At 42.6% G+C, this 13,404-nt stretch overlaps 3 non-coding genes across 3 annotated transcripts; 1 reads left to right on the top strand and 2 right to left on the bottom strand.

Annotated features, from left to right (window-relative positions):
• Positions 1-4,538: 4,538 nt before the first annotated feature.
• TRNAT-AGU (transfer RNA threonine (anticodon AGU)) lies at positions 4,539-4,612 on the bottom strand. The gene has a single exon. It is a non-coding gene; the product is annotated as a tRNA-Thr (tRNA).
• A 5,896-nt stretch (positions 4,613-10,508) lies between these two features.
• On the top strand, positions 10,509-10,581 carry TRNAV-UAC (transfer RNA valine (anticodon UAC)). Its single transcript has one exon. It is a non-coding gene; the product is annotated as a tRNA-Val (tRNA).
• Positions 10,582-12,842: 2,261 nt separating this feature from the next.
• On the bottom strand, positions 12,843-12,914 carry TRNAH-GUG (transfer RNA histidin (anticodon GUG)). Its single transcript has one exon. It is a non-coding gene; the product is annotated as a tRNA-His (tRNA).
• Positions 12,915-13,404: the final 490 nt, after the last annotated feature.

The raw sequence follows: 13,404 nt of genomic DNA, 5'->3' as shown, positions 1-13,404 counted from the left end.
AAAAACAAACAAATTTAACCCCCATCCCCCTCCCTTTTTTTTTTTCAATAACATTGCCACCCATTCTCCTGCTCTGACCTCTCTTTTATTTTTAAATCTTTCTCTGATAATTATTTTTTTTTTTAAGTGTAACGTCACAACATGCAAGTTTCCTAAATGCTGCATTTGGAAAACCCCTGAATTGCCAGAGGGCTGAGCCCCTGTCAGACTTCCCTTCCCGTTTGGCCTCCCCTCGGGCAAGTAGGACCCATCTGGGTAGGGAGAGCTGGTCAGTTTAAGGCTTTCTGCGTTAATCCTGGCTTTCCGGGGTCTGACCTCCAGGCAGTGTTTCTCCAGGTATTGTTTTCCCTTTTTGTTCCAGGAGCACAACCATCCCCACCCACCTAACGAATGCTCTGCCTCCACTGAGCAGGGAAGGGGCCTGGTAGGCCCACACTGCACTTTAATAGAAACGGATTCATGGTGAAAGAGCAAGCCAATTGCATCGTTTTCATGAGCAACGGGAGAATAATGGTCCCCCAAGGATGTCCACACCTTAACCCCCAAACCTCTGAATGTGTTACGGTGTAAGGTGTGAGTCAGGTTGTGGGTGGGGAGATAATCCTGGATTGTCTGGCTGGATCCAAGCTAATCACATAGGCCCTTGGAAGGCAGAGAACTTTCTCCTGCTTGATGCGAGAGAAGTGGCAGGAGAGATGAGGTGGAGGGGAAGTCTGCAATATTTCAAGCACAGGAATGACTCGACAGGCCGTTGGTGGCCCCGGAGATGAAGGGGGCCACCAGGCAGGGTGCGGGTGGCCACGAGAAGCTGAGAAGAGACCCTAGCTGCCCGCCTGCAAGGACACGGGTCCTCGGTCCCACACCGGCCTGGCACTGAATTCTGCCAACAACCAGAATCTCTCCTAGACCTCCAGGAGGAAATGCAGTCCTCGGACACTTCCACAGTAGCCGGTGAGGCCCCTGCTGGACTTCTAACCCACGGAACTGGGAGGTAATAATTAGATACTGTTCTTGTTTTCAGCTGCTAGCTCTGTGGGGCTTTGTTATGGCAGCAATAGGAAAGTAATAACAAGAAATTGTAAAACCATCCATACCTCTTACCACTTTATCCTACACTGCCTTGCCTTGACCAGTGCAGTGTAAGAGAAAATATGATTGGAAAATGAGGGAGAACAATTATCAACACAGTAAGAATGAAAAAAAAAAAGAGCTTCCTTTAGTACAAGCTAAAGACCTGTTTGGAAATGAATGATTCTTTCATTAGGTAATAGCGTCACCTAGCTCGAAACCCAGAAGCTAAAGACACACAGTGAAGATTTTCCCTCCCACTTCTATCCTTATCTACTCAGTTCTGAGCACTCTCTTCGTAGTGCCAGTTCTCAACTGGACCTCTCAAATGTACCTACTATTCATAATTCCATATTTACAATTCCTGATTTTCTGTATGCATATCAATGTAAATATGAATATCTATTTTATTTTCCTTTCCAGTTACATAAAATGTAACACGCAGTGCTTTGCATCTGACTTTTTCACCCGTATGTAATCTTTACAGATAAAAAATCTTGAGATATAGCATATAATAAGCCTGAGACATAATATACCACAAATAGACTAACTGTATACCAAAAATATGTTAAGCATATTATGTAAAGAGATTTAGTAAGGCTGGGATAGGTCTCACATATTTGTATATTAATAAAACTTCATAGTTTTGGTAAGTGATGTGAATCTCTAATTGAAAACTACTAAAATATGTTAGATTCGAATTAAAGAAGTTGTGACCAAACCAACATTTCAAAAAGCAACTGAAATTATGATTAACACTGTACTTTTGTCTAATATGCAATTTAGGACTCTCATATATAGAAAAAATATCATAGACAGTGGGGGCATTGATGAATCTATAGGAACCTCCCATTAAGTATGCAATTTCTGAAATACTTATATTCATAACATTTTACCCATGCAAGTTTAATCTAAGCATCTCTTATTCTTCTCCTTTCTCTTCTTATAATTTTCCTCCTCCTTCTACTTTTTAAAGTTTTGTTTCTGATTTGAACAATTCTTCCCATGCAAGTGATTAATACTAACATAGCATATAAACCTAATTATTTTTATCATCTCTCTTTTCATAAGGTAAAGATCTTTGTGAATTTTCAGGGACATTCTGGGAAATTTGAAAGCATTTTAGGTGCAAAAAATATTCTGAAAATTTTATTTTACATTTAGGATTTGATTTGGGTATGGAAAATTAAAAGTTGTCAGAAGATTTGAACTTTTAAGATAGGAATTAATCATGTGTGCTTGAGAAACAGCACTTAGTTATCATTTCAAAGAGTCAAAAAATGTTTAAAGATAAACATAGAAGGTTACATGATTGTAAAGAAAGGAATCTTATTCCTAAGTGCAGAATCTTTGTTTCCTTAAGTAATTAAGAATATAATAAAGTCAACATAGAATATAAAGTGTTATTCTACCTAAACACAGAATATTTGCTATTGAAGCAGATTACATGGGGGGAAAACGATCTTTCATAATGTAGGTGAAGGCAAGTAAATCAAGGAAATGAACCTATCAAAATGCAACAAACTTTCCTAATATTTTTATGCATTTCATAGCTTTTCAAGAAACCAAGGCAAATAAAATTCATTTCCAAAGTTGGTATATCATTATGCTCCTTCTATGTTCTGGGACAAAATTTCATTTTAGGACAGATCTCTGGGGTCCATAAGGTCAGAACTAACTCCATAATATTACTAAGATTCTTTGTCTTTGCTATCATCAATGAATTAAGTAAGCATTTAAAAAATTTGCGTTGGAATTGTTTGCCAATGAAGCAAGCATTTCTAGTTAGTAGTTTTAAACCCTTGAATCAAGACTTAGTTTATTTAATTGCTTAAACTATTTTCAGCAGCAGCATCCAATCCAATGGGCCCTTTCAATACCAGTCTTCTGACAAATGGCTGCGTTCCCAAATGAATCACTGGAGAATTAAAGCAAGGAGAAGGCTCTCGAGGTGTAATCCTCTGAGGAATGTCCTACTCTTCCAGAATATATTAAAAAAATTCATTAAAATCATTTTTCAGGATCTGATTTGTAAACCCAGCTTTTAAAAAGCCAACTCTTCAAAAAACAAAGGCACCAGCCAGATACCCTATTATTAAAGATTGTTTTTCATTTTGCTTGAAGCTTTTTTTGTTTAGGGTTGTCTGTTTTCTTTCTCAACTGTTTTAATCGTTATCTTTCTAAGAATATTTCATGTCACTTTATAAAAAAAATCTTCACTGAATCCCAGTTGTCTTGAAAAATGTTAAAAAACTTTGGCACTATGTATTTTGTCTCATCTTTTGCCATTCCTCTTACTTTCCTTCTTCAACTTCCTCGACGTAAGAGAGAGAGAGAGGAGTGAGGATTTTAATACAGGAGGTAATCTCCCTTCAATGGTGTAGGCTGAGTTTGGAGTAACTGACAGGTGTTCAGCCGTCAGAGTTTAGCTTTTGATTTGTGTGCTCCATTTAATATTTCAGGCAAAGATTTTTTTCTTCTTCTATTTAACATGTACCTGAAAAGATATTTGTTCTTCTTTTGGCAGGAATGATACTTTAATACTCGTATGATAGGTCTAAAGATATTTTTAGCCTTCACTGGATTCAGTTCATAAGGAGAAAGTACTCGAGCTTTCAAGTCCTATGAGGCTTTTGACGGTTACTTTTGCTTAGATTCCTTTGGGAGTAAATAGGAGAGAACTGCTATGAATAATAGAAGAACACTGAAATCAGGTTTACTGGGAGATGTGATGGGGATTTCAGGCAGAGTGTGGCACTACTTTTACTAAAGTGAAAATAAGAACTCTTGCGGAATGCATATCCTAACCCGTGGATCTCTACATAAAAATAGGAAACCCAACATGCAGGCCAGGGTTACACAGAACTTAGCTTATCAATTAATGTTGTTTAAGATCCAAGAAAGTGTTAATCCATTTGTTGATTTATTTCTTCAAAATGCCATTGAGCTCCAATTATTATCCTCCTACTCAGGAGGTTCTAGTAATGGGCAAACAAATAGGACAATTCTTAGGATTGTACAAGGCCAAACGGAGAGTATAAACTTCTCAAGTCCTCTTTTTCTTGTTCTCAAACATAAAAATGTCCTATTCGAAGCCAGAGGCCATAGCTTATTTATTCTTTGCCTAACACTGATAACCAGACTCCATAATTCAGCCGAAAATGTTGGGGACCACAGGTTAAGAGATCTAAGACGGAACTTCCAAGTCAGAATTTGAAATGTTACTGTCAATCGCGGACTGAAATGAATTCTTGCAGAACCCACAAGTCTTACTTTTACCAATCACCCTTTCCAACACACCCTGCGACGTCATTGTTTCTATCAACTATAGAAATCATTTCTTGTTCTATTCGTCAGGCGCCTCATGAATACCTGACAATGGAATGGTAATTAAAGATACAGGTTTTACCAACCCTAAATACTTAAATTTCAGGTAACACACTGTTGAGAATAGGAAAAGGAGAAGGAGAAGGCCCCGCTGGGATTCGAACCCAGGATCTCCTGTTTACTAGACAGGCGCTTTGACCAACTAAGCCACAGGGCCCCCCTTAGGCAGCTGCTCATTTATATCATATTTATAAGGTTTCGATGAAATTTAACCATTTGCCAGAGGTTCACTTGATTTCGTGACAAAGAAAACACAACTGTATTTTTTGAAGCCATACCAAAGCAGAAATTCTAACATTAAAACCAGAGCATTCTTCAATCCTGGGCTTTTAAATGATTTCAAATACAAACGAATGAAATTCCTATTTTGTGGTGGCGATCGCCCCCAAGGGGAAATACTGGATATTACAACATATTTAAAATTTATTTCTCCGTAAATCAATTCATTTTGCGCACACTATTGAGCCACTACTGTACGGCAGGTACTTTTCTAGGTATTGACAGTGAACAAAAAAAGGCAAAACTTTCTGCCCTTAAATAATTCGTATTCTAGAGGGACACAAAGAAAGCACGATTTTTAAAAACCGGCTAGAAAAATTTGGGCAGAACGTTGCCATTGTGGATAGAAAGAAAGGAAAAGAAGAAAGAAAGAAAGAGAGAAAGGAAAAGAAGAAAGAAAGAAAGAAAGGAAAAGAAGAAAGAAAGAAAGAAAGAAAGAAAGAAAGAAAGAAAGAAAGAAAGGAAAGAAAGAAAAGAGAAAAGAGAAAAGAGAAAAAAAAAGTCGAGGGATGCAGGACCCGACGCCCCCTGACTGCTGCGGGTGACAGAGCCCACCTTCAGAGCTTACCTTCTGAGCTAATTCACCACACTTGAGTGGGACTATGCTGTTCCTTCTATCTTATCTCACCTGGCACAAGAAAGCCATCCCCACTGCCGGAGGACACACCTGCAAACGAGACCCGCGGCCGCTGGCGGCTCTCCCGAGGCAGGTGCAGCCGTGCGCCCTCACGGCTTTCGCTGCACCCGGAGAACCGCGCTGGAACCCGAGCCCCGCCAAGGGGGACATCTCAGCCAAGTGGTCACAGTGCGTTTCGCTCACTGACCCTCTGGGTTAAAACAGACTCGATTCCTGTCTTCATAAACGTAAAACTGAGTGGAGGCTACAGAGAAGCAAAGAGAAAGCGAGCGTAAAATTTAACGAATAACCCCCCTCCGCCCCCCGCCCCGAGATCCTGCTGAACCTCTAACGTGGGCGTGGCGGAGGGAGCTTGTGAGCAGAGTCGCACGACCTCCGCTTTAGGGAGGCCAGCCTCTGTAAAGCCCCTGTGAGAATCTCGGGTTCCCTGTGGGTTTGACAAAGGTAGAAGGGGTGTGACATGTTTGGCCTGAGCACAGCTTAGCCTGGGACTTGGGGGGCAGAGGATGAGAGAAACATCCTGAAATACTTAAATAACGGTGCAAAAACCAGGCACGGGCCCTGCACTGTGGGCAAGACCCTGGGAGATGAGAGTCACTTAGAGGCTCTCCTGACAGCAGCTCTGCAGACCCCGTGTCCTCTGGCACCTCCCAGCTCTCCCCTCCCCGTCTAGCCTGTGTCCAACCTGTGTCTCCTTCCTTACAGCACTGCAAGATTCATGCCTCCTGTCCTGTGTCCCGCTGCCATTTCCCGCCTTACATAAGCAAGTTTCTAAATTGTTTATTGTGTATCATTGCGAAATTAGCATTTGGCTTTGTGTGCATATACTTTAAGTGTACGTAAATGATATATTACATATTCTTAGGTCTCTTATTAAGCTTTGTCACTTTAAAATCCATCAGCGTTTCCCTGTGTATTCCTGACTCATTGCTTTTGACTGCTGCATTGACTCCCAGGGTTGGCATTCACCATATCTTCTCTGCCAGTGATGATCCCAATGTTTGCCTTTCTTATCCCAATGCTGAAAATAACGCTACTTATTCTTCCACACTCCTTTAGGTATCAGTGTGAGAGTTTCTTTGTAATATATCTGCTAGAGGAAGAGCAGCTAACTAATCTCCAGTCTATACTCCCTGTCAACACGTAATAGTATCTAGCTTTCTACTTTTTAATCTTACATGGATAGAGTGACGAATCTCTTCATTGTTTTAAAATTTGCATTTGCATGTTTTCTGAAGATTTTGACCATCTGCTTATGTTTAATTTTATCTTATGGATGCTGACTTTTCCTAGCATCAGCCCATGTTGTTACTGAGGTTGATCTATTTTTTCAAGTTGATGTACAGGGGGTATATTGTATATTCGAGTTATTAGTCCTTTGTGAATTTTAGATCTTGCAATATTGTTTACAATTATATTACCCCCTACTGACTTTGTTAATGGGTACTTAGCAGAGCTTTGATTCTGTGGTAACATCTTTTTGTTGTTATTGTTGTACTATTTTACTTCCAGAGTTATTTTTAAAGGGTTTTCCCCTGCCACTAGGTAAAAAAAAAAAATGTCCTCCTCCATTTAAAAAAATGAACATGTAGGTTTTCTTTATACATTTCAGATTTTGATTCATCTCAACAAATGTCTCTGTTTGCCAGGTTTGCTGTAAGAAAGTACCACAGACTAGTTGGTTTAAACAACAGAAATTCATCGCCTGACGTTTCTGAAGGTGGAAGTGTGGCACCGAGGATCTGCAGGCCTCCCTTCCGGGGTTCTGGTGTTGACTGGCAGCCCACAAGGTTCCTTTGCTTCTGGCATAGCTCAGTAGCTGCCTCGGTCCATGGCCATCTGTACTAGTCAGCCAAAGGGGTGCTGATGCAAAATACCAGAAATTGGTTGGTTTTTATAAAGGGTATTTATTTGGGGTAGGAGCTTACAGATACCAGGCCATAAAGCTTAAGTTACTTCCCTCACCAAAATCTATTTCCACGTGTTGGAGCAAGATAGCTGCCAATGTCTACGAGGGTTCAGGCTTCCTGGGTTCCATCCTTCCAGGGTCTTGCTTCTCTCTAGATTCAGGGTTCCTCTCTTCCTGGGGCTTCCGCTTCAGGCTTCAGCATCAAACTCCAACATCCAAAATCCTCAACTCTGTCCTTTGCCATGCCTTTTATCTGTGAGTCCCCATGCACCAAGAGGTGGGTACTCAATGCCCTAATCATAACTCAATCATGCCCAGGTACAGCTCAGACTACAAACATATTCCAGTATCTATTTTTGGAATTCATAGCCATATCAAACTGCTACACCATCTCTCACTCCTTCTATTCTCTTACTGTGTCCAAATTTCCTCTGCTTGTAGGGACAGTCACATTGGCTTAGGGCCTACCCTAGTCCTGGTGGGCTTCACCTGAACTAAAAACATCTACAGAAATCTTATTTACAAATAAGGTCCTGTTCACAGGACCAGGGCTTAGGACTTGAGCGCCATTCACTCCATAACAGTAGGTGTACTGGAAAAACCCTGATCAGGGCATGCTGATGTGAGTCGAGCTGGAGAACCCCTGCCTGGTTATTCTAAGGACGCTCGGCAGAGGGCGCTTCTCCTGCGAGCTCACCACCACCCACTCCGCCTCTCAGCAAGGCGCCATCAAAATCCCCTGGGCGCTCTCAGGGAAAAATGCCATTCCTGGGCCCTGCTCCAGGCCTATTGAAGCTGACTCATTCCCGGTGGGGCCCGGGAATCTGTTAGTAAAAAGCTCTTCCACGTGATTTTTTTTTTGGGGGGGAAGGGAGAGATGGGTGGTTTATGAAATGCCAAGGTTCAATCTTCTATAATAATTTTTAAAGAAGCTTTAGATTTACAAAAATGTTACATCAAATAATATATGGGGGATTCCCATATGCCCCACTCCCTCCCACTCCAACATTTTCCCACATTAACAGCGTCTTTCATTAGTGTGGTACATTTGTTGCAATTGATGAACACATATTGGAGCACTGCCGCTAAGTGTGGATTATAGTTTACATTGTAGTTTACATTCTCTCCCACACATTTTTGTAAGCCATGATAAGATATAGAATGGTCTGTATCTGTCACTGCAACATCACTCAGGACAATTCCAATGCCCCCAAATCCCACCATATTACATCTTTTTTTTTTTTAAAGATACTTAGGTTACATAGATGTTACAATATAGGGTATTCTCATATGCCCCATTCATTACACATCCCTTGAATAATTTTATAAACTTTGACAAAGTGTATAATGGCGTGTAACCATCATTGCAATGTTATGCAAGAGAATTCCAATGTCCTGAAAATGCCCCCATGTTACACCTATTCTTCGCTCTCCCTCACCTCAGAACCTCTGGTGGACACTGCCTTTATATCAGTGACACAAGTTCTTCCATTGCTAGAATGATAATAAGTCTATAATAGAATAATAATGTTTACTTTAGTCCATTTTTCATTCCCCAGTCTGGAGGATTTGGGGATGGTGCTGTCCACTCTGTTGCTAATAGAGAGGGGGCTTAGATCCCATGGGGTAGATGGATGGAACTACCTTGCTTGCAGTTGCAGACACTCTCTGTTCTTTGGGATGGGCGCTGTCCATCACCATCTCCTTGTCAGTTGTCCTGGGTGAGGCCAGTGAACTGGAGAGTAGGTGTTGCAACTCTGCTGAGATTCAGGGCTCAGCTGGCATATGAACAGACCAAAGATTCAAGTCTCCAGGACATGTATTTAACAAGTATAGCGCTAATTATTGGTTCAGATAAAAGGGACAGAAGAGCCATGTGTAAGGGAAACTATAGATGAGTCTAACTCTGTTACACTGGGGAGCATAAATTCCAAATCAGTCTCACTGACAGGGTGAAGGTTCAATTTTTACACCATTTGCATGGTGTAAATTATTTTGTTAGCAGTCACACGACCTTATTCACTCAAGTCTTGGGGGTAATATCGTATATATATTTTTTATTATCCTCGAAGGTTTAGTAAGTGGCCCAGGTGTGCTTTCTTTACCTCGTCTAGTTTTCCTGTAATTACATATTTAATAAAATCATCTGTTTTATCTGTTAGAATATATGTCAGCGTGATCATTCCCTAATGCTCAGCACAAGTCATAGAGCATAAATAACATGTTCATAATTGTTTGAATTAAGTTATGTGAATTTCCCATAATCTTTCCAAAAATTTGTCCATGTCCTCTTAAATCTGGGCAGCTGGAACCTCGGCTTCAGCAGCGGGTGGGGGAGCATTTTTGGGGGTTGGAACCCCGCTTGTGACAAGCGGGCCTGCCCATTGCCCTGAAGAACGAGACTGCTGCAGGAAATCTATAGCTTGATTTCAGAAAAATTTTCTCATCTCCGCTTTGTTTCCGGATGATCTGATCGTTTTTTTCTGTTCCCTATAATCCTGCGGCTTTTCCCCAGGGCCCGAAAAAGATGTCCTAGCAGGCAGTGCAGTGGGCGAATAGCTGGACTTTCTACCGCGCGCTAGGCCGCCCCCGGAGTCAAGGTCAAAGGCGCCGAGTCCACAGTTTCTAGGCCCACCGTACTCGGGGCGCTCACGCAGCCTCCGCAGACTTGCCAGAAGCTTCGGGAAGGGCTGGAGAGCACGGCCAGCTACCTTCATTCATGCCCAAATCCGAAGACTTCTCGGAGCAGTAGTGTGCCGCAGAGGAGTGCGCTCAGGAAGGAGGGAGTGGGGCGCACCTGCGCCGAGCGGCGGAGAAGGCGGGAGGCAGCAGCGCGGTTACCAGCGCCTGCCGTTGGCTGCGAGCGTGCGCGCAGGCGCGCTGAACCGCGGCGCATCTTGACAAAGGCGTGGCAGGCGGTCGACGCCGAAAAGAAACCTTCCTGCATGACCGGATGAATATAGATTAGTCCAGAAAAGCCAGGCACGCATATCAAGAGAGCGGTTTTACGTATCTTAATAATTTCTCCCGTGCATTCACAGATTACTCTATGTGAGGATATTTCGAACTTGTTTGCGAGTGAGATGCACTGGAAAAGTAATTTAGCACCAAAGTTTTATATACTCAAAGTTATTTGTCTTTGAATCTAGTAACTACCGGTGTTCACAGGCATAGTTGTCTAGAGGCCTTTGCATTTGAGAACATACACAGGAGCCATTTCTGTCAGTTGGTTCCATAGTGTAGTGGTTATCACGTCTGCTTTACACGCAGAAGGTCCTGGGTTCGATCCCCAGTGGAACCAGCTAACGTTCCTTTTCTTTGCTCCCTTCGAGCTGCAAGCAGACTGAGCAGCATACATTTTGGGTGATAATGAAGAGACAGCACTGCAAATTGTTCTCAATATTCTTTTTTTTCCTTTGAAGATCGCTTTCGGAAGACTGCTTAGCCCTGGGGCACCGCGGAATGTCAGGTTGTCGCTGAAACAGCTTTATTTCTGCTCCCTCTAGCCATCATAAGGACGAAGAAAGGAAAAGTTTTAATGCAAACCTTTAGCTTACACAGTGAGCCTTCCCGGCCCTCTTCATCCATGCCCACTCATTGGACAAGCTCTATCCACAGTGTCAGAACTTCCAATCAACTTTCCAATACCCTGTTCTTAATCATGACTAGGAAAGTCAGAATTATTACATAGCTAAAGAATGTATTAAGAAATCGTGTAAGAAGCCAGGGGAAAAAGCAACTGAGGGACAAAGGCTGCATAGGTAGAACAATGCAGAGAATAAACCGATGTTAATATATTGAAAGATAGGGTACAATTTTGAATACTGAAATAAGGATAAGTTGTATTTACACAAAGAAGAAGGCCTTCATAAAATAAAAACTTATCAAAAATGAAAAATTCAAAATGAGATCATAAAGCATAAAAATGTCCTGGAAAATAAAGGAAATAACAGTGACTAAAGAGAATAAATATATACCATTAGAGGAAAAGTCCAGGATTACAAGTTCTAAATAACAGTAATTCAAAAACAAAGAATAGGAAAAATAGAAGGAAGATAAACTTCAAAAACATCAGGTACCTTTCACAGCACTAAAGAAAATAAATTTCTACATGGGCAGGGATAACTGAGTATTCAGCAAAAAATGATAAAAAATATATGTATTTTTACTGAAGGAACAGAGAAGATGTTTACAGATGGGAAAAACAGTTCAGGAAAAGGACCAGTCATTAGAATTCCTGACTTTTCAAGATCAATTCTGGAAGCTAGAAGACAGCAGACCAATGGCTTCCAATCTGAAGAAAGGCAAAATCTGTCCTAGAATTATATCCGTAACCAGAGTATCCATTAAGTGGGAGGGTAAAACAGAGGCATTTTCAGATAAACATTGTTTCACACAATTTACCTCCCAGACTCCCTTTCTCCAGATCCTATTGGAGGATGTGCTCCATCAAACTGAAAAATGAATTTGAATAAATAGGAAGACTTCAGCTGTAGGCTGGGATAAGTCTCGTCTGTCTCTCTCTGGGGCTTGTTTCTCTCCAAGTTCAGCTGCTCCCGGCTCTGGTCTCTGCAGCTGCAAACTGTCAGGCTTGAATGGCTCATTTCTTTTCCTGGGGCCACAGGATCCTGTCTAATGAACTGTCTTCCTCTATGTTCTCCTTCTCCATGCATTTACTTTCCCTGGGGTCCAGCATCAAAACTCTCTCCTCTGCTATGTGGTTTTCCCAGGGGGGAAGGGACTCAACGTTCTACTGACGTGGCCCAATCCAAGCCCTAATCATAATTTAATTGAATAAAAGCGAAACTTCTGAAGTTAATACAAGCTAGTATGCCCAGAGGAACAGACCACTTTACAAACATAATCCAATATATATATTTGGAATTCATTAATACTAAACTATTACACTCACTCAAAGCTGCACAGTAGTATTGTGAAACCTGAGAACTTGACACGTCTAATGTAGACATGTGCTTTGTACCAAATACCATAAAGCACGTGCCAAGCAAGCTCTCTGCTTTTTGAGCACATCACCGAGCGTGTTTCCTCTTTGCTCCTATAATTCACCCGGCAACTACAAGCTTCTTCTGCGCCAGATCTAGGACCCAGTCTTCTGGGACTCAGGCCTGGAAGGGCTGGAGAAAATGTGTCCTAGAGAATTGCAAGATCAAGATCTTTGGTTTTGTCCTAAAGCTGTTTCCTCGTTGCTTGTGGCAAAAGCACTGACAAGAGCTGGCCCTTCTGGGTCAAAAGTGAGTAGAGGTACAGACAAGAAGGCAAACTGAGGTAGAGCGTGACACAAGTGAGCAAAGTGAATGCTCCCAAAGAGCAGCTAAAGAATTGTTTCCCTTTTTACCCTATTTCTTCTTTCGACTGTCCGGCCAGTGCCAGCAAGACTGTGTGGCTAGGTACTTGAATTGCGTTGGAGAAAGAAAAAAGAGAAAGAAACAACACGGTGGGTAGTTTGTTTGGCTGACTGGTTAGGGGTTGGGGATGGCCAATATCCATCGTAGCAGGTTGAAAAAAAAAAGCAGGTGAACGGAAGACAGCTACCCCCAATACTGCCGTGACTCGGATTCGAACCGAGGTTGCTGCGGCCACAACGCAGAGTACTAACCACTATACGATCACGGCCCGCCACCAGGGAGCACCTGCCCGCGTCCTTGTCTTGTCCTCATTTCTCGGCAACCTCTGTTTTGTCATCTACCGCTCCGTCTTCATTTAGGAGGAAGGGACTAAGCCAACGTAGCTTAGTCCCTCCTCCTTATTGTTATTTTTAAATATTCTTGATTCTGGCAAACAAACCAAAGGGAACAAAACTTAAGTTTCACCTCCACGGAGTTTTGCGAAGCGTTAGGGGTGAAGGCGAGAGCGAGGAAGCCGCGAGCCTCCGCGAGGCGTGCCCGTCTCTGAACATTGCACGTCTCTGAACATTGCAAGGGGTGCCCGGCCTCTGGCGGCAGGACGAGAGGGCGCTGCTTCCCGGGGGCCTCTCCTGGGTCCCGGCCCCTCCTGGTCCCACCCCGCCGACGCGTCTGCGCCCCCTTGGGGCCGCGCCTTCCACCCACGTGGCTGAGCGGCCTGCAGGCTCCGGAAACAGTGCTGGGGCCCGGGCGCGTTCAGA

This window comes from Dasypus novemcinctus, chromosome 22 (assembly GCF_030445035.2).
Source record: "Dasypus novemcinctus isolate mDasNov1 chromosome 22, mDasNov1.1.hap2, whole genome shotgun sequence".
Lineage (NCBI taxonomy): Eukaryota > Metazoa > Chordata > Mammalia > Cingulata > Dasypodidae > Dasypus > Dasypus novemcinctus.
Note: the sequence above shows the minus strand (reverse complement) of the source record. Positions and strands in the feature narration are given on the sequence as shown.